This window comes from Cyprinus carpio, chromosome A1, assembly GCF_018340385.1.
Source record: "Cyprinus carpio isolate SPL01 chromosome A1, ASM1834038v1, whole genome shotgun sequence".
In the NCBI taxonomy this organism is placed as follows: Eukaryota; Metazoa; Chordata; class Actinopteri; order Cypriniformes; family Cyprinidae; genus Cyprinus; species Cyprinus carpio.
The window spans coordinates 4,852,589-4,875,678 of NC_056572.1; positions in this window are offsets into that span (position 1 = coordinate 4,852,589).

Consider the following 23,090-nt stretch of genomic DNA (forward strand, 5'->3'; position numbering starts at 1 on the left):
TTTTATTGAACTGATGTACAAAAGCCTATCACGTCATGATAATATACAGCCAAAACACACTCTTTCTCCTTTAAATTACTTTATTATTTCTTAAACACTCCCTATAATGACCTGTTAGGTACTTTGGAGATGTGTTAGAAGTCTCACAATCTAAGTTTTTTTTTTTTTTTTTTTTGAAAATTTCTTGATTTAAAACCACTAATCTCACCCTAAACTGTCAGAGAAGACATAATGGATCTAATGGCATCAAAGAATCTACAGAAATTTTTGGTCCATTAGGAAGATCATAGCCTCAGGTTGAAAGATCAGAGACTCAACGCCAGACAAGAGATTCATGTGCCCAGCATGACTCTGCCATATGCTACAGACTGGCACTTTCTCTGTGTTTAATATCCTTATTTAAATCAGCTCTCTCTTGCTTTTGTTCTTGACATAAAAAGTGAGAAGCTAAAACTTTAGAGCTCAGCGAACTCAGTGACTGCACTGTCTTTAGAAATGGTGCCGTTTCAAATCTCTGTTGGATTCTCACGTCCAGAAGGAAGTTATGTATAGCCTTTGATCATTCCCTCCACCGTCCTGACATGGGGATTGTAGAAACAGATGATACTCCTTAGCCATTTTTTGGCTTGCCCTGCTTTTTCTCCTGATCTCTCTGTGTATCCACAACTACTTACTTATTTAAGCTCAGAAGAAGAAAGTGATGTAAATGACTTGTATAATAAAGTCTGAATATCACTCCTACCTGCTGATATATTTTATGAACACAAAATACAGTAAAACATTGGCCCTTATATATATATGTATATTATATATATGCATAGATGGATCTTTGACTGTTATTTAGTCTGCCTGTCATTATTCATCTACATTGTCCAAATGCCTACATTTACAGTATATAGAACATTTGATTTAGTTTCACCAGTATAAAGAAGTGGCCCATAAAGTTAATAAGCACCAAGCTTGCTACCTTCATACCCATGTGCTTTATGGTTTCAGCACTATGGCAGACTTTGTATCCATCCACACTTCTTTGACTGAGGGCATCTGCATTCAATTTATTCAAGTGACAGAACCTCTATATACGCCAAACTGCTGTGCGTGAGTCAAACAAGACCTTGTTCGCATTACGCCTACAAACAGCATTTATTTCAAATGTTTTTCAATTATGTTTGAATGAACCCAGCGCTTTCCTGTTAACATGGCACAGCGCTGTTCAATACATTCAGCCCAGCTGGTGCAGAACTCTGCCGTTCTTCTTTAGCATTCCCCAGTCTGGTTGACTGACCTGTTGAATTTTTTTTTTTTTTCCAGAGGTATGTGACTTGCCCTCCAGAGTTACTGCAATTTTTGTCATCGCCTAATTGAATGCATCGACCTCTGCATCAAGCGAGACAAGGGGAAATTGAATTATGGTCTGCTGTCCCTGAAATTGCCCTTATGATTTCTAGTTGTAGGGATCAAGGGCTCCTGGAGGGTTATTGCACTGGGGGGTTGATGAGAGGGAGGGAGCTTCTGTGAGGAAGTGAAAGGAGATTTTGAATAATGATAATCAAACCTTCATTTGTCTTTCATCATGCACCATTGATGGAGACACTTAAATAAGGGGGGAAAAAAGATGCCCCTTAGGACACCTTTCTTTCTGATGAACAGAAAAGGAATAGTTCACCAAAATTGGAAATTCTGCCATCATTTACTTAACCTCATGTATTGTTTTTTTTTTTTTTTTCTGTAGAACACATAAGGAGATATAGTGTCCGAGCTTTTCTTTCTACACAATGTGGATGGTTAATAGTGATAATGGTACTTAAGCAAGATTTTTCCCACTCAAAACCAAAATATGAATTTAGAAGGCTCAGTCTATAGTGCATAGTCAAGTGGACATTTTTTATTAAAATTAAAATTAAACAAACAATGACTGATCTGTGCAAATCTGTCTCCTGATTCAGACTAGATTACCTTTTTCGCAAAAGGAGGGGATATGGATAGAGGAATCAACACTTTGAAGTTAAAACATCTTGACAGATTTGTTCAATACAAACACCTAGCTTGTGGATTACTTACATTATACTTGTGGAATATTGTGATGTTTTTCTCCAAAACTGTTCTGATGAAGAAACAAACTCATCTCTATCTTGGATGGCCTGAGAGTGAGTAAATGATAAGCAACTTTAATTTTTTTTTTGAGTGAACTATTCCTTTAATATGCATTTAGATTTCCATTTTATGCGTACTTTAATGGTACGTGTTGTCATTTCTTTGAGCTTGACAGTCCCAGTCCCCAGCCACTTTCATTATATGGAAAATCTCAGACATTCTGCTAAACTTCACTTTTTGTGTTACTATACATGCCATACAGGTTTGAAACATCATGGAGGTTAACAAAATGATGAGAGAATTTGTATTTTTGGCTGCTGTCTCTTTAAGAGTTTCTTGCTCTGATAACCTCGCCATCCATCTCGACCCACTTCCACCCAGGGATCTCACTGAGGGCTACTGTAATGAGTTTGCTTGTCTCGCCTTACCGCCGTGATTGAGTTATAGAAGGCTAAATGAACTCTATTATGGTGCTACATGTTTATTATCAACCTAAACTCCATGGAAATAGCTCTTGAACACTGAGACCTCATAACCTGACGGTAAATGAGTTAATCTGTGGTTCTGATGTGATGCTGGTTTATTACCCCCTGTTTCTAATTACCAGTACTAAAGACAAAACCTCCACACCCTTCATTCTTTTAATTTTTCTTTCCCCCTCTTTCGAATTAACTATTGTGTGTCCACACTGTTTTTATTCTCTCACTCTCTTGCTTTCTTTTATTAAGCAAGGTATCTTAGAGGTTATACAAGAGTGGATGTTAGTGCATGCAACATCTAGAACAGTTTGACTAGAAAATAGCTCTGTTATTTTACATGCACCTTTGGGGTTTAAAGAACGGATAACAGGGGATGGAGGCTTATTATTTGGAGGATTTGTTATTCATAAAATGCTGTTTTAAGTAGCCCATTTAAAAGCAACGGTCTGCAGTCCCTGTTGAATTATCTGCATTATTATGCTGCAATACTTGACAAGCCCTTATGGTTTTAAATCAATCTGAAGAGCAGGTGTGCTGCATACCCGGACTGAATTTACTCACAGCTCTTGCCGCTTCGAGAGAGGAGCAGAATGAGAGAAAGAGAGAGATCAACGAGACATGTGAACACTTAGTTAAGTGGAACAAAGTGTGATTCAGAAGCCTGAGTAATAAAAGCAGTATTGATTCACGCCAAATTTCTGATTAGTTCATTCAGCTTGGAGAACAGCCTTTTGAAACAACTTGTTTCTTCTCAAAAGAACAAATGATGAATTAGGGCTGCTCCAACCTGTTCACAAAAGTTCATATGAGTTAAGTCGTCTCTCTTTACAAACTTTATGCTACATCGACAACCATTTACAGTCATCTCAAAAAAATGAGAAGTCAGAGGTTAATGAAAATGAATACTTATATAGCTGTAAACACCCAATCACTAGGCTCTTCATGCAAATTGATTTGACCTGTTCATTTCATTTTAATAGCACAATTATCAAATTAATGTTTGTTCTTGAAAAATTGTTGGGAAAGGTTTAACCATTACTATTGGAGGTTAAATTCTAAAACTCCTATAAATTGGTACACATTTTGCTATTATTCTCAATAAAAAGTGTCCCTTTCACCTAAATTGACCTTAAGGAGAAGGAATGGTAACTTATTGGTTAAAGATTTAGCCTACCAAGATTCTCACATTAAAAAAGGTGTTGAACATAATATAAAGTTATAATAACAAAAATAGAGGTTTATGGCTGTAATAAAATGGTTCAAGGCACACAAACCAAAACCTTACTGGTCTTATAAGTTATTTTTCCCCCAGATAAAGAAATAAAAATCAACTTTTGGAAATAAACTTGGTTTAGAAAAGGTTAAATTCAAAGTCAAAGTGAAATTCTGTTCATGAAATGCTTTAATCGAACTAAATTAAACTGACTGACTGATCCACCTGGACTCATTGCCCTCATAACCCCCCCCCAACACACACAGACACACACACATCACCCAAAAATTAAAATTCTGTCATCAATTACTCAATTTATATATATATATATATGGGTGGATGGAGGGAAGAGCAAGAAGGTTTTGTGATGTCAGTTTAAAGGGTTAGTTCACCCAAAAATTAAAATTCTGTCATCAATTACTCACCTTCATGTCGTTCCAAACCTGTAAGACCTTCGTTCATCTTCAGAACACAGATTAAGATATTTTTGATGGAATCTGAGAGCTGTCTGACCCTTTAAATGAAGGTCATTTCAGTGGCAGAGAAAGTTTTTATATATTACAAAGACAAAACAAATTTCTAATATAAAATAACCAAACCAAGAAAATAAAATTAAATTACGAAAGTAAGCAGGGCCTGTTTAGATTTTATGTTGACATGTTCACTGTGGGTTTTCAATCATTGTGTAAATAGGCCTTGGTTTATAATTTATTTTTGATGTTTCTTCCATTTAGGATTAGGGTTACAGCCATGCACAAAGAATCTTTCACCGTTTAAATATTCTGCAGTGAAGCTCTACTTTCTTTGTTCACCACAAGTCTGTGCGCATATTGATTTGTGCTTCCATTAATGTTGTGTGCTGTCCATTGTTTAGCTTTACTGAATATTTTCTGTATGCAGGCGAGCATGTGTCTATGTGCACATATAGGGAATGGTTGTCCATTTGATTCAGTGGGTTGGATCAACATCAACCATATGACATAAATGATTAATGTTTACCAAGCTGTAGAAGACACACTCACAGTGCTAAAAAAAAAAATGCATTACTGTTGACCATCCAGCTCTTTATTTAAAGATGTAATAGTGACCTTTGAATGCAATGTGGTTTAAATGCTTTCAGGATTAGGATAATGATGCATGAATTCATGTTTTATTTTATTTTTTTTTCTGCAGAAGATCCATATTGTCAGGCAGGAACATATAACACATTATGTATTCCAGCCACTGGGGACAAAATGATGGAACAATGCCACACAAACAAAATACCCAACATGATCTCATTAGTATTCGTAGGAATTTGTATAGCACATGTACATTTTCATGAGTTTGTATAGACACCGAAAGCTTTGCAAATCATTTGAGATTCATAAAATATTGATGGGTTGATTTTATTGTATTTATAATAAATTTGATAAACTTTTTTAGAAAGCAATATTATGGATAGGCATTAAAAACATCTTGATGGATTTGTTTATTTATAGCTTTTTGCTTCAAGCGTTTTTTTTGTTTGTTTGTTTTTTTTTTTTTAATGTTAATTGATGGACTGAATTTGTGTGGGTTACTTGTGGATTATTGTGATGTTTTTATCAGCTGTTTGAACTCTTATTCTGACGGCACCCATTCACTGCAGAGGATCAAGTGGTAAGCAAATTAAACTTCTCTTGCTAAACTTCTCTTTTTGTGTTACTGTATACATCATACATGTATGAAATGTTATGGAGGTAAAAAATGATTAGAGGATTTTTTTATTTTTTTTTTGCTAACTAATCCTTTAATGCATTTAAAGTGTTTGTAAATGTCTAATGCTATGTGCATAACAGCAATTTAGATGCTGTCAGTATGCTGATATTGTCCGTGTGATATTGATCCTAAGGGTCAAAATGTCACGCTTGGAACCCCACTTGTCTGATCAGATTAGATAACCTAAAATGTCTTTTGAATAATGATAATCAATGTTCACGGCCACCATTTTAACCTCTAGATTCTTTGCAAAAAAATAAAAAATGTTCTCCTATGAAATCCATCTTACTTGGACAGAGAGCTTCGGGGATCAAGTGCACATTAAAGTCTGCTTCATGTCAAGATTTTTCACCTTTGATCAATGCTTTAATGTGTGTATATGTGTGTGTGCTTTGACAGCCATTATGCAGCCTCAGACTTCAGAACTTTCATTTTTTCTTGTGAAATGCACAGCCAGAGATATTGACAGATAGAGTGAGCATCTTAGAAAAAAGGGAAGAAAAAAGATGGTTTGCATTCACCCTTCTACTCAAGTGAGTCCTCCAAGAACAGGCCTGTGTTCCTCGGGGGCTTTTATACACCAATGAAAATGGATATAATTTTTTTTTCTGCAATGGGAACAATGATCCCATCCGGAACTTCTCTCATCCTAGATAAAAGACAGAGGAAAAGAGATCTTGAGCTTAGTCCGTAGGAGGTATTATGCTGCATTTCCACGGCCTGTGATCAAACAGGTGTCAACAGCAGTGATGCAGCAGAATTTCTCTTGTTATTATGCAATTTATGTCAACAGGATCTCTTCAGCTGTGGTGCTTTCAAGCCTTGGTTGAATCTTAAATCTGAAAGCCTAAAGACTAGAATGGTGTTGTAACACTTTTAAAGGACTTTATGAACATAAAAAACAAGTCTTATTTACTGCTACTGCAGTTTATTATTATTATTATTCATTTATTCATTTATTTATAGTATTATTATTATTAGTAGTAGTATTAGTATTTTGCAATAATTATGATAAAAAATCCCATTGAAACATTTATTTATTTATTTTACGCTTTTTGATTTTGTATTTTGAGGGAATTTCATGGTACTAATTAATATTTATGCAATAATTATGATAAAAAAAATCCCATTGAAATATATATACATATGTACATACATAGTTTTTAGAGGGGTCATATGATGCTGCTAAAAAGAACATTATTTTGTGTATTTGGTGTAATGCAATATGCCCATCCTTTCTAAAACTAAAAAAAAAAAAAAAAAAACATCGGTCTGAAAATATAATGTAAATTATAGCTTCTCCTCTATGCCCCGCCTTTCTGAAACGCGTCGATTTTTACAAAGCACATCGGTCTGAAAAGCGAGGTGTGCTCTGATTGGCCAGCTGTTCAGTGCATTGTGATTGGCCGATTTCCTTAAGCATGTGACGAAAATGTTAAGCCCCTTAACATACTATGCCATCTCCCAGGCCAGCAGCATGAGACTCACCCTGCGTTCTATTCGGAAGGGCTCATCCCTACGCCATAATTTACCCTCTGGAGTGAGAGCTTCGAAGGGTTGAAGGTTGTAGGGGACCAAACAACAGTTTCTTTAAGTGCCCTTCTGCGTCATCATCATGTGCCCACACGGAGGCGCCGTCATCATCAGAATCAGAATCAGAATGAGCTTTTTTGGCAGCTGTGTTTACACATAGAGGAATTTGTTTTAGTGACAGAAGTTCCACGGTGCAACGGAATGACTCTAACAAGACAGGACACAGATAAATAATAATAATAATAATAATAATAATAATAATAAGACAAAAAATACAACGTACAAAAAATATATATATATATATATATATATATATAATAAGCACTATATATATATATATATATATATATATATATATATATAATTATATATATATATATATATATATATATATATATATATATATATATATATATATATGTAGACAATTATGTATGTACAGGTATGATATGTGCAAATTTGAAATGTAAGTATGTGTGTTAAATAATGTATAATAGTGTTGTGTGTTCCACATGCATCATGCAAACAATCTGTGCAAAGGATCATGGGAGCCCGAATTGTCCATCAGTTGTACCCTTCGAAATCCTTCATTCCGAAGGGCCCTTTGAAGTGGCCAGTTTTGACCACTTCGGTTTGGAACGACCCTTCAGTATGGCGGCCATTATACATCACTAAATGAGACAAAACAAATAAAACCCATTACAAACGAGGGATTTGTTGCATCCGGTGGGGACATAATTACTGATTATAATGACTTATACTGTCTTTTTTATGCGTTGCGTTGCACATCACGCTGCGTAAACATAAAACCATGTCTGCATTTGTGATCTGAGAAACAACAAACAACAAGTGCTACTCTACTGCTCAAAACTCGCGTTTGAATCATCATTGGCAAATTATTTAAATATAAAAAACGTACCTACAGACTGTGAGTCAGAATCCCACACTGTCCTTGCAAAGTTTGAACTGCTCAACTTTATAGAAACAGCCGTTTTGCCACAGACACATTGCAGGCTACAGAAACAGTAAACATCCCCCATAAAACATAAAAATGAGCACAACACATCTGAACAGTTCTACAACACTGTAACAGTGTTAAAATACAACTTAACCACTGATTTCTAGTCATGTCCTCTTTTGGAAGGCCAAAGTTTCACTTCAACAAAACACACAGCGACTCCACAACATGGCAGCTACGGCAACAGAGAGAATAAACATTACACCTTCTTTTTTTGCATGAACATTTGTGCTGCGTTATGCAAATCTTCCCACACAGTGATGTAGAAAGGTGGGGGCGTGTTAGAACGAGCCATTTTAGGGGGGTGTGGATGACTCTTAACTTTTATAAAGAATATCTCTTTAGATTTGAGACTTTAGTCTTTGGAACATTACAGATCTTCTTTATGCACCAAGAGCTTGTAACACTCCAAAGAGAAAGGAAAAATTGAAATCGCATCATATGACCCCTTTAATATTTTTATATTAATTTTCAATCAAGACAGTATTTCATCTTAAAATAAAGACAATGTGTCTATTTAGCACACTTTTGATATTTTAGAGTGTCACTCCTTCATTGCTGTGCACTTTTATTTCTGCATTGTCAATGATTTGTAGATTTTACATTAAAAAAGAAAATAAATAAATAAATTTAGAATCAAGTTCATGTTTTTTTTTGTTATTATTATTACTTTTATATATATGTGTATATATATATATATATATATATATGTGTGGTCACATAACGACTGCCATAAAATTTGCCTAGTTCTGTACCATTCTGATGAAGTAGCGATTTAATAATAATAATAATAATAATAATAATAATAATAATAATAATAATAATAATAATGTATAATGAAAGGGTTAATGGTTATTGCTATGTCATTCATTGTGGTTTTGAGAATGAATCTGTGAGCTAATTTATTAATATTCTGAATGAATTATAGCATAGAAAGCTTGCAAAGAGCGCTCCCCTTATAATCACTAAAACTTGTCATTCCTCTTAGTTCATAGCGATCTCACAAATTTTCGTTAATATCATTGAACCCTTGCACTGCAAAATGAATCTCTTTTTTACATCGTGTCAACAATTTATTTGTTATAATGGAGGATTCGTGAGCGTGTAGAACTCCGCAATGAACAAAAGTGAGTGGATTCTGATTGACCATTAAGTTAAAGAAATCAACAGCTATGTCTGTGATTGGCTACATCGCTTAATGCTGCAAAACACGTTGTAAACAGAAGCCAATTGAAAAGCACGCCCTGTTGGAGTTGCAGTGTTAAGGGGAAAATACTCAGGAATGGTGTTGACTGATGCATTTGCAAATGGTTTGTCTTTAAAAATAATAAAAACACCAAATAGACATGTAAGCAACTTCAAAAACTTGTTGTTGTTTGTACATTTGTAGGCTAAATGTACCACATGGGTCAAAAGACAGTGACAACTTGATGTGCAGGAATGTGTTGATTGTATACTGCACACTGGCATACCTTAATAACATACTTCATCAACGGAGCAGAATATTTTATTCTATGTCATTTTACATCACATACAGTAAAAATCAAATGACCAGAAGTTACATGGACACAACTTTTCTGCAATAATTTTGTTAATCCTTAAAAGTATTGTTCACCTAAAGTGAATTCTAAATCCTCTCATATCTCCTTTCTGCGAACAATATACATACATACATACATACAGTACATACATATATATTTCAAACATATGTATGTTTAAACTGTAGTGTACAGGTCCTTCTCAAAAATTTAGCATATTGTGATAAAAGTTCATTATTTTCCATAATGTAATGATAAAATTAAACTTTCATATATTTTAGATTCATTGCACACCAACTGAAATATTTCAGGTCTTTTATTGTTTTAATACTGATGATTTTGGCATACAGCTCATGAAAACCCAAAATTCCTATCTCAAAAAATTAGCATATCATGAAAAGGTTCTCTAAACGAGCTTTTTACCCTAATCATCTGAATCAACTAATTAACTCTAAACACCTGCAAAAGATTCCTGAGGCTTTTAAAAAATTCCAGCCTGGTTCATTACTCAAAACCGCAATCATGGGTAAGACTGCCGACCTGACTGCTGTCCAGAAGGCCATCATTGACACCCTCAAGCGAGAGGGTAAGACACAGAAAGAAATTTCTGAACGAATAGGCTGTTCCCAGAGTGCTGTATCAAGGCACCTCAGTGGGAAGTCTGTGGGAAGGAAAAAGTGTGGCAAAAAACGCAAATTTTGCATGTCATTCGGAAATCAAGGTGCCAGAGTCTGGAGGAAGACTGGGGAGAAGGAAATGCCAAAATGCCTGAAGTCCAGTGTCAAGTACCCACAGTCAGTGATGGTCTGGGGTGCCATGTCAGCTGCTGGTGTTGGTCCACTGTGTTTTATCAAGGGCAGGGTCAATGCAGCTAGCTATCAGGAGATTTTGGAGCACTTCATGCTTCCATCTGCTGAAAAGCTTTATGGAGATGAAGATTTCGTTTTTCAGCACGACCTGGCTTACTGACCATAGTATTACTGTGCTCAATTGGCCTGCCAACTCTCCTGACCTGAACCCCATAGAGAATCTGTGGGATATTGTGAAGAGAAAGTTGAGAGACGCAAGACCCAACACTCTGGATGAGCTTAAGGCCGCTATCGAAGCATCCTGGGCCTCCATAACACCTCAGCAGTGCCACAGGCTGATTGCCTCCATGCCACGCCGCATTGAAGCAGTCATTTCTGCAAAAGGATTCCCGACCAAGTATTGAGTGCATAACTGAACATAATTATTTGAAGGTTGACTTTTTTTGTATTAAAAACACTTTTCTTTTATTGGTCGGATGAAACATGCTAATTTTTTGAGATAGGAATTTTGGGTTTTCATGAGCTGTATGCCAAAATCATCAGTATTAAAACAATAAAAGACCTGAAATATTTCAGTTGTTGTGCAATGAATCTAAAATATATGAAAGTTTAATGTTTATCATTACATTATGGAAAATAATGAACTTTTATCACAATATGCAAATTTTTTTGAGAAGGACCTGTATATTCCCATACATTTTGGCTGTTCAAGATGAAGCTTGACCCCAACTGCACGTAGTTGAGCTGGTAAATCACCTAAACCAGTTTGCACCTGCTAATGACCAGCTAGAAGATGGTTTTAACTGGATTGTTCAGCGAAAATGTTTTGATTCTCAAGTATTAACGTCTTAATTTGTTCCATAATATCGCCTCGTCTATGGGTAACTCTCTATGCACCATATAGTCCACCTGCATTTGCATGGCCAGCTAATTTTGGCTGCATGCACCCAGCTTTGAGATTGTCAGGAGGTCTTGGATTAGTTCATATAGGATTAGTCCATCTGAGGAGGATTTTGTCTGAGAACAAATGTGAGAAAAGATGCTGACTGCATGCATATGTGCTTAAATGCAATCAATTTTTTTAACAGGACGCAGGAGATGTTAAAATCATACTAATCAGTTTTTTGTTGCTTGTTTTATGACACACACACACACACACACACACACACACACACACACACACACACACACATTTCTGAATATTCCACACAATCCCCCATAATCCTTTGTAAACATTCAAAATCACATTTGATGCAGTCCAGGCAGTGCCATTCTTACACAATGCTGTTGTCAGAACGATAAGGTATAATGTTCGGATTTCCTCACCCTGAATTTTTAAACAAGATGCCATTTAATGGAATGAATAATGTATAAGCACATACATCTGTTGTGGTGAAGAGCTGCTCTTCAGTGTTGAATCACCTTCCGTGTCCCCATAAGGTTAGTTCTTTTGTGAAAGCAAATCCCCATTATTTGTGTATCGACTGGCTTGCAATTTAACAGGTGTATACAAGCCTCTATATCACTATCCAACATCAGCTGAAGCAGTGAAACATGCAGAGTCCAGATAATCTGATCTCTCTGACACTCCAAAAACACATCCTATATATAAAACATCCTATGTGTGTTAAGCAGGATGTATTTGCTCTCTCTTTTCCTCTGTAGTGCTTTGGGCCATTCTGTTCTCATGTCGTTTGGTTCATAATATATTAACAAGCCATCTGTGAGTATCTATAATGAATCGGTGCAGACTTTGCAATCTTGTAAAAATAATGGTTCTTCAATGGTTCTTTGGTTCAGCAAATAGCTGCCACCTTATCAAGAACCATTTTACTCAGTTTATTGTTGTTGAGTCAACTATATAATTCTTTGGGGATTTAAAATGTTCTTGATAAAATATATGTTCTTCAGATCAGTATATTAGTCTGTAAAAACAGGAGGGTGATTGTCAGGAAATGTATGTGTGATTTATGTTTCTCCATTACTTACTACTGATATCACTAACTGAAAGAAAAAGCAGTATTTATTTGATCAAATATTCAGTAAAATAGTAATATTATGAAATATTTAACAATATAAGATACCTCTTTTAATATATTTTAAAATGTAATTTATTCCTGTGAAGCTTATTTATTCCAGACTTCAGTAACAGAAATTCTGATGTGACCATGTGGTGCTCAAGAAACATTTTAATTCATTATTATCATTTTTTTTAAAGAACTAAATAGTCTTTAGTGTCGCTTTTGATCAGTGTAATGCATCCTTGCTAAATAAAAGTATTAATTTATTAATAAATGCATACATAAATCTATCTCTTACAGACTCCCAACAATTTTAAATGGTAGTGTAACTGATACAGAACATTATCTGATAGTTTCAACCATTTACAGTGCAGTGAAACATGCATTAAAATATGAATTATATTTTTTAAAATATCAAAATAGCCAAGCCTCTATTCATCAAAGTATTTTGCTTTCACTGAAAAGCATGACATTAAAATGTCTATATAGTTTTTAAAATGTTAAACTGCCCTTCAAGCTCAGTAATTCAATCCCGACAGTGATAAATGTAATACATTTTTATAGCAAAAATGTTGCTGTTGGCACTAAACATAAGAATACTCACTGTACTGAATGTCTTGTTGTGCAGTGATTTGCTAGCTATAGCTAGAATTACACATACATTTTAAACTTACTCTTATGGGGTTGAAATAATGTAATACTTTAGGGTTAGGTTTAGGGTTGATGACCATAAATAACTTTTTAGCAAAGCTGTATCCACATCTTTATGATTTGGTAATTAGTCATTGAGCCCATAACCCATATTTGTTGACCATTAATCTGAATTACTGGGGGCAATGCATTCTGCTATGGTGATTACAGCTCTGGTGCTTTGGGTCTGAAGTGGGAACATTTTGTGAATGCAGTAACATTTTCAAATGAAATGGAACAACTCCTTAAAATCTGGCATACATGGCACCATTTTCTGAGAATAACCAGGTATGTGGATGGTTTTACATACATAGATGTCTGTATATTATTCTATAACATCAGTATAAACAACTTAAAAGTGGTTTGTCATTTATACTCCACTAGCTTGCAATGCACAGCAATGGAAATAACATTAAAATAAAAAAAAAATCAATCAATCAACCAACCTTTATTTATACAGCCCTTTACAACACTCAAAGTGAACCAAAGTGCTTTCCAGGAAAAATAAAATAAAAAAAATAAAAACAAAATATATAAAGACAACAATATAATGCAAAATATAATAAAATATATATATATATATAATGCCACAAAACCAAAGTATAAAAACAAAAAGTATGCCACAAAGAAAACACAAAATGCCACAACAACTGCTATAAATATAAAAAGCCAGTCTAAATAAATAAGTCTTAAGCTTAGCCTTAAAGAGGCCCAAGTCAGTGATTGTACGTATATCAGCAGGTAGCTTGTTCCAAAGGCTTGGCCCAGCTACAGAAAAAGCCCGGTCACCCCAGAGTCTGTACCTTGTCCTAGGGACTTCCAGCAAAAGTTGATTTGTTGATCTAAGAGCCCTGTTTGATTGACGCAAAGTTAACATCTCAGTTATGTACGGTGGTGCGAGGCCATTAAGAGCTTTAAAAACAAACAATAAAATCTTAAAATCAACTCTAAAAGAAACTGGAAGCCAGTGGAGCGAAGAAAGAATTGGAGTAATATGCTCACGTTTACATGTGTTAGTTAGAAGACGGGCTGCTGCATTCTGCACCAGCTGAAGGCGCCTGAGTGATGACTGTGAGATTCCAACATAAAGCGCATTACAATAATCTAGTCTTGAACTAATAAAAGCATGAATAGCTTTCTCAAGGTCCGAACAATTTTAAAAATGGTTTGACCTTGGCCATAGACGTAGCTGAAAAAAAAACTAGCTTTCACCACACTGTCAACTTGTTTATCAAATTTCAGGCTACTATCAAAAGTCACACCGAGATTTCTGATAGTCGGTTTAAGCTTCGAAATGAGCATATTAGGGTCAGAGGTTGCAGACTCACCAAATAAAATATATTCAGTCTTATCTTCATTCAAATTAAGGAAATTTTGCTCTAACCATAATTTAATGTCATCAATGCAATCATTAGTGACCCGAATGCATCAGTGTTTGTTGGACTCATAGGCAAATAAATTTGCAAATCATCAGCATAGCAGTGATAAGCTATGTTATGCCTGGCTATGATGGACCCAAGAGGCAGCATGTAGAGCGAGAATAAAACCGGTCCCGAGAATAGAGCCTTGTGGTACCCCACAGGAGAGAGAAGTAGTAGAGGAGGATGAGGTTTTCAATCACTACAGAAAAGGTTCTGTCGGTCAAATATGACGAGAACCACTGAAACGCAGTACCCTTAATGCCAACATAGTGATTGAGGCGAGACAGAAGGATTGCATGGTCCACTGTATCAAAGGCAGCCGTGAGATCGAGGAGCACTAAAATAACAGGGCTCTTGACATCAACAAACCGGGCTATATCGTTGTGCACCTTTAACAGTGCAGACTCAGTACTATGTCGCGATCTAAATCCTGATTGAAATTTCTCAAACAAAGAGTTATTTTCTAAAAAAAGATTGTAATTGTATAAAAACAACTTTTTCTAACACTTTTGAGAGAAAAGGCAGATGAGAAACTGGTCTGAAATTAGACAAAACTGAGGGATCCAGGTTTGGTTTTTTAAGAAAAGGTGCATATTACCAGCATTTGTGCATATTACCAGCATTTTTTTTTTTTTTTTTTATAATAAAGTCATACATATGATAAGATAAGGTGAGATAACTACCAATAATGTCTCATTCTAATAATAATAAAAAAAAAAAGACATGATACCTTATTCCCATGAGCAACATGTGACCACCTGAAGAGTTATTTCATAGAAACACAAAGCTGGTTCCTGTTGTGAGCCCTGATGTGCATCTAGGTACAGGCTATTATTTAAACCCTCAATCACTGAACTGCCATAAACATGCTAGTGATCATGCTAGTGCTAGTGCTTATAAACAGCAGTCACAGCTCTAATTAATCACTATGTGCCACGTGACTTGGCATGTCCTGGCATGGGTGTTATTCACATCCATAAGGACCTTGAAAGTAATATTACTCTTTACTTTAAAGGTCACATAATGTACAATGAGACAACAGCAGAGTGCATTTACTGTATTATAATATAAGTTGATTAATCAGAGTGCTATACACTGTAACGCCTAATACACTGAATTTGCTTGTTTCCCCCAGATTAATTAAGTAATGGTCTTAAAACTTAAATCTTAAAGCTTCATCAATCTTACCTGTGGTTTTCTCCTTAAATAGTTTGCAATGCACATTAAGCTGCACTTTTTAAAAATATTTAGGGTTTGGGTCAGCAAGTCTCAAATGCTCATCAATGCTGTTTTTATTTGATTAAAGACGTAAAAAAAAAAAAAAAAAAAACATAAAAATTGTGAAATATTATTACAATATAAAATACCTTTATTATGGTGAAATTTCAACGGCCATGACTCAGTCTTCAGTGTCGCATGATCTTTCAGAAATAATTTTAATAATGCTGATTTAGTGTTCAGACATTGATGAACTCACCATCACAGCTGTTTAATGTAAATAGATAAAAAAAACAATTTAATTCTTTACTTCAACATTTTATAAAATTAACTCATCAAAATGTCTTTACTTTCACTTTTGATTAATTTAATGCATCCTTGCTAAACAAGAGTATTCATTTTTCAATTACATTTTTAGTAAATAAATGATTAATGACCCCAATCTTTTAAACGGTAATGTACCTTTATTGACCAAGCTTACACAATTAAATTGTTAAGACGCAAATGTTTATATGGGTATTCCACATGGAATAATTTTTGTACTTGATTATCTTGAGTTATTAGCACGTCTTAACCTCAAATCTTATTTTTTTTTTTTTGAAGCAACAAATGTTTAAGAAGAAATGTATTTCAGATTTCATTCCAAAACATAACATTTGAAGTACAGTTTATTTGAGACAGTGTAAATGCAGTCATTTAATTAATGTATTAAATATAATTCAAAGAGAAAGAGAGGGATTAGATGCCTTTAGCAGTGGAAGAGTTTACCTTCAGTGAGATAGACACCCTATTTATAACCCTAAATATATCCACAACTGATGAGGGTAGGAAAACAGATAAAGGAACACGGGGAGGGAGCAAAACATACACAGTAAGATACCAAACTGCAAACCTTGTTTGACAAATGAGACAGAGAAAATTATTGCAGTTACATCCTGTTGTGCTCAAACATAACTGTGATGTCCTGTAGTCCAGGACAACACAAAGGCAAACGGATGCAATGTGCACACAAACACAGTCCACGGGATACCCGCAGAGAGACAGCGCTGGATTTAGACTGATTACAGGTCTATTAAAACAAAAAGAGAAGACGTTACAATTACAGAGAAATTACAGTTCATCTCCTGCTGAGCTTTAGACATGCTGCTTGCCTTTTCTTTGTGTTTTGCCTGTACATTCTCTTGTCAAATTCAGTGAGAGCTGTCACTTGTCCTTCATTCCCAATCTCCTTTCTGCTCACTCTCCTTCACTTTTACTGTGTGCGGTCATTTGTTTCAGAATGGCCTTAGACTTGCATTACTTCCAATCCAAATTATGCTATTTACCTCTTGTTGTGACGGTACTCTGGAAACTGCAGCTCATTACATGGACTCATAGGGTTTTGGCGCTCAATTCAGCCAGAGTTTCTCAACTCTTTTTTTCTGAGCATCTACTCATTACAAACAATTTTTTTTTTTTATAGAGTGAAACAGGCAAAAGAAAGTCCTAACGGTTGAGCTACTGAATATAGGCAAATGAGTTTTGGAAATGAGTCCAAATCTAGTTTGGAGCTATGTTCTAATGCATACAAATTTAATGCCCGAATGGCTCTGGTCATTTGAACAAATATTCTCGCTCTGTTGGAAGGGTCAGTCAAATTTGGGGTAGGCTCGAGATTTGGTAAGTTGGGATGCATCCAGTCCAAAACAGGAACTGAAACACATGACAAAACAGGTCCAATCATGACAATGTGCTTCTTATTATTTTATTTTATCTTATCCTATTTATCTTATCCTATTTTATTTTATTTGGTTAGGTTTAGGGGCTTACAGTTTCAAACATATCTGTGAAATTGTACAAATGCACATATAATATAAATATTATATAAAGGATTTCTTAAGGATTTTTGTGTTTGTAAAACTGTGCAAATGTTAATACTTTTACATTTAAGATGCTGTCCATCCATCTAAATTATATATCCAAATGTAAAAAAAAAGGGAGTATATGTTGTATTGACAGCAAGTGGCTAAAGAAGAAAAATAAATTGGTGAGATGAGAAAAAAAAAAAAAAATGGAGATGTGGAAAATGATGATTCCATGCCCTCAGCTTCTACACCCAGAGGACTGTTGGCTTGATTTATACTAACAAATTAGTTAAAATGGCCATAAATGGCGTGAGGACAAAGGCAATATTGCACCTAATCTGAAGTATTCAGGCGCTAATGCTGTTTTAACCAATCTGCTTCTTATTTCAGGTTATTACACAAATGACAGGGTATTCGTTTGGAGTCTAGTGTCTCCCTTGAGGTTCTGGCACAGCAGAGAGGCGGACTGGCCTGCGGCTTATCGAAATGTGATGATGCTCGGTATGTTCATTTCATGATTTAAAACCGTGGTCAATTGGCCACTTATCTTTCACCACCTGTCTTCTACAAGTGTAAAATAATTGCTGTCTGAAAAGATCCTCTCTGGGAGTTGCTGATAATGCTGGCTATATCTCCGATCAGATTTCCGTCTCTTTTGCCTGTTGGCAAGTTGCATGTTGATTTCTGTGGCCTGGATAGCGTTAGCTTTGGCCAATGGCACTATATCTGGTAGCTCACCTCTGTGAACTCCTGAAAGGCCTTAGGGAAACAAATTCTGGGCATCGTCATTTTATTTTTCTATTTATGATTCCACAAATGTGCCTCTTGAGAACAAGATGTATGGATAAGCAACTACAACGCTACGCTAATGCCTAAGAATTATTTTGGGCCAGCTTTTCTGCAAGCATAGCAATAGTTTGTTCATTAACGGCTGAACATTTTGAAATAAGCATTTTTTTTTTCGTTCCCTTCTGCTGTGCCTCTGTGTGTGTGCAGATGTCTCACAGAGTATGAGATGGATTATAGTGAGGATACCTTGCATTACCATGCATCCTGCATCAGGCTGTTGTCTACATTTTGGAAAAATGGCATTTAAAAACACAGACAAGGACCCAAATGTGCATCCAGCACCAGAGATTGATGAATTGGCATTGGATGAGAAGTTCAGTTTGTGGAAATATAATTAGCAATTGTTTGTATTCAGCAAAAAACAGACACAAAGACACATTCAAAAGTTATGAGGGAAATGAACACCCAAAAGCACATTTATACTGAGAGAATAGAATGTTTTCTCATGAGTTAATGAGCTGATTATAGATATCATTTAGATCTTATTTAGACCTGTGTCCGAGGTCTGAAAACTAAAAAAAGAAAAGAAAAGAAAAAACAGCTCAATGTATCATAATGTTTTAACACATCTGTCTGAATATCAGTAATTTCAAAACAAACAGGTACTTATTATGTTGTGATGAAAATCTAATCATTGATTCAATGTGCTTAAAATTTTAGTTCTTTGCATGAACCATTTCTAAACTAGTAAAGTTTGCTAGATAAGTAATAATAATAATATAATAATTCCTTACATTTATATAGCGCTTTTCTGGGGACTCAAAGCGCTTTACATAGAAGGGGGGTAATCTCCTCAACCACCACCAGTGTGCAGCATCCACCTGGATGATGCGACGGCAGCCATATTGCACCAGAACGCCCACCACACACCAGCTTATTGGTGGAGAAGAGACAGAGTGATGCCAAAAGCCAAACAGTGTATGGGGATGGTCAGGAGGCCATGATAGTCAGAGGCCAAAGGGTGAATTTGGCCAGGATGCCGGGGTTACACCCCTACTCTTTTTGAAGGACATCCTGGGATTTTTAATGACCTCAGAGAGTCAGGACCTCGGTTTAACATCTCATCCGAAAGACGGAAGTAAATGTCATCAATTAGGAAGTACAACTTTGTATGTATGTATTTATTTATTTATTTTAATAAATTTTAAGATATATTTAATTTTCATTTTATATAATTAAGTATTAATCTATTTATTATTTTGAATAAATATTCTTAATTGTTAATCAATTATTTTGGTTATATATATATTTGGTTATATTTTATATGGACCCGGGCTGATTGGGGGACAGTATATATACTGTATATAGTTTGCATGTCATGTGCAGGGCTCGATAATTTATTGTGTGCATTTGTTACACTGTTGCCATAGAACTCCATAATTGTTTTTGCAAACGCTGCATTGCCACAGCCAAAAAATAAAAATAAAAATACAAACAAATAAGATAAGATAAATAAAAAACTGTGTGGGGTTGGTAGCTGGGTAGGTAAAAAGACTGCATCACAACTGTTTCACATCAAGCTTCATTGACACCTTCACCATTTTTATTCTCTTTCTTTCATTTTAGTTCTCTTTTATAAAAGTCTATCAAAAGTAGCCATTCTTTCCCTTATGCACCACTGTTACCAATCATTTAAAAATGTATTTTAATTTTTAAAAATGAAAGATTGCTTTGCAGATTGATGGTTTCCATGGGCTTTATTTATTCATTAATTTGTGTGGTTGTTTAATTTTCATTTTTTGTACCAGTGAACGAAAATAGTATCTCTTACTATTGTGTATTCTGCCATGTAGACATAAAAGAGAGTAGAAATAACACAGAGATAAACAAAACCGTAACCATTCATCATAAATGCATTCATCCGTCTCTGACTTGACCTCCCATTTTTAGTCTATACACACAGTACAGATAAAACTGTGTGGAATTGCTATAGATTGTGGAGGGTTGACTAAATGGGTTTATTAGTAACCAAAGTAATGCCTGAGTGAGAGAGCAGCCTCAATATCTACTGTTTCCCCTGAGCTACTTCACAGATTTCTATCAGACAGCAGCAAGTCTTTCTGGAATATTCCACTCTTTTACATCCGCTGTTACTCTCTGGCTCTCTAACATTCTCTTTTCTCTGTCTCCCTGCTCAGATGGACACAGCCATCTTATGTCTGTTATCAGCGCTGACAGACAGTCTGGGTAACAGCAGCCTTCCATCTTTTATCTCTCTTACCTTCACACCAGTTCAGTCAGAGACCGTGAAAAAAGCCCTTATACACACACAGTGTTAGGAGTAACGCTGTAATCTGTGCAATTTCTCAGTAACATAGGAGAGTAACAAAATGCTAACACGCTTTCCACTGCTTTGAACTCAACAATCAATTTATTGCATATAATCAAGAAAGCACTGTGCTACTATAGCATACAAAAGCATGTTCTATTCTCAGAAATACATTTAATTATTATTATTATTATTTTTAATTTCTCTCTTTAGTCAAGCTGCTGACACATAGTTATGGTTTTCAATTATTGAAGTACTTGAGGGGTTTTTTTTGTGTGTCCCATTTTATTTTTTGTGTTTGTGAGGGTTGTATTAGCAAGTCATTAGTACATGTATGTGACTACTTTTTTGTTCATGAAAAGGTAATGTATTATAATTTTGGAGAAGGCGTATTCAGTTAAACCTACATGCAGCAGGTATATCCTCATATATATATATATATATATATATATATATATATATATATATATATATATATATATATATATATATTACTCTTTATGATATTCTTGTAGTTCACGCTGCCTTAGAAGCTCGCTTACATAAAAAGAGTATCGCCACCCTCTCATCATTATCCAGCAGTGTCTGTGGGTTTGGTTTAGCTCTTAATGCATTCAGTGAGCGTGTGTGGACCTTCAAGAAGACAAGTTAGAATCTCTACCCCGAAAAGTTGTACACATCAGCAGTTTGGCCATGAGCAATGTGCACTATATATTCAGGTCACTTTTTAGAACTTTTTGTGTTACTTATTTTAAACATGTCAAATGTAAATATGTAAATGCGGATTACATTTATGCATTTGGCAGATGCTTTTATCAAAAGTGATTTTAAATGGATTTGCATAAGTATACAAAAAGCACACCATTCTTTCATTACAGTATATGTTTCCAGGACAATCTATTCTATGCAAATGAGCATTCAGATGTGTATGTTACTATACATTGAACTCCTAATTTGTTGTTTATTAATAGTAAGGTAATTGTTAAGTTTAGGTATCGTGTAGGATTAGGGATGCAGTATATGGTAATGCAAGGTCCCTATACTAAAGTGTTAACCCCTAAAATTCATGAAAATATAAAAATAAATAAATAAAAAGATTTTCTAAGAGACTTTTCTCTAATTATTTCCCACTCAAATATTCCTTCCCTGAAGTTATCCCCATGTAGCCCATTCTTTGTCATATTAATTGATTTAGCAGTGGTGCACATTGCCAAACAACACAAGTTCTGATCAAGCAAGAGGAGATTAAAAACAAACACAGCACTGTGATGAATAATTGAAATTGCAACATAGTCTTTAATTAACATTCTTTATTTCGGCACCAAGATGTATTGTGGCCAATTTATCTGAAAATTTGATAAACATATCCATCAAATAAAAAGAGTGGTTGCATTTTAATATGGGCGTCTGTGGTTCAATGAGCCAGTCCGTGATGTTTCTTGGGTTTAATTAGACTTCATTCAAATGTGGGTACTAATCAACTCGCAGTTGGAGTCTTCCCTTGTATCACCATGGAGCCAGAGAGCACTCACACCCCAGAGCCTTTAAAACACAGCCACAGTAAGGCGTGTAAAAAATTAGTTCCTACAAATTTGCCGTTCACTATCCTTCCAGAAAGAATTACTTGGAGCCCATTCAGTTAAAAACTCATGGTAATTGTGCATCTTGGCTGCTTCTTTGGCACTTGTCAGAAATATAAATGTGCTTGTGAATCCTAAGTACGGATGCTAAATTGAAGGATATTTGCAATTCTTTCTGTTTTCTCTCCTTAGCACTTATATACATGTATATATGCTTCAGTTTGAGTAAAAATGCTCCCTCTTATGGACTCTTATGCACTCTCTCCATTCATTTTCATCCAGTTCTTCTTAGCTAGTGGTCAAGTGACTCTAGTAAACATGAAGATGTACACTTCTCGAGAAGTTTGCTTTTGAAATGTATCCTTGTTACAGAAAGTGGGGTTGTTTTCTCCTCTAGAGAAGTGACATTTATTAGTGGCCAGAACTCGACAAACAGCAATTAAGCACTGAATTGACATTTTCACTTCTGCTGGCTCAATATCTTGGTATGCAGAACAATACGTAATCACATTTGGACAATATGTCTCTTCTAATCCAAAGTAGTTTTTAATTTATGGTTTCCTTGAGCACTCTCATAAATCAGCAAGCTTATTTTAGTTTTAGCCAGCAATGGGGAATGAGGCCTTGGCTCTTTTACTCAAACCGTGTGATAATGGTGTGCTTATGTACTGCTGTCTCTCTTTTTCTATCTGGAGGTGTGGGTATTATTCAAGGGGTCAAGGTTTGGCTGGTTTTGCATGGCCTAGTTATTCCCTGCTGGTAGATGCCATAAGT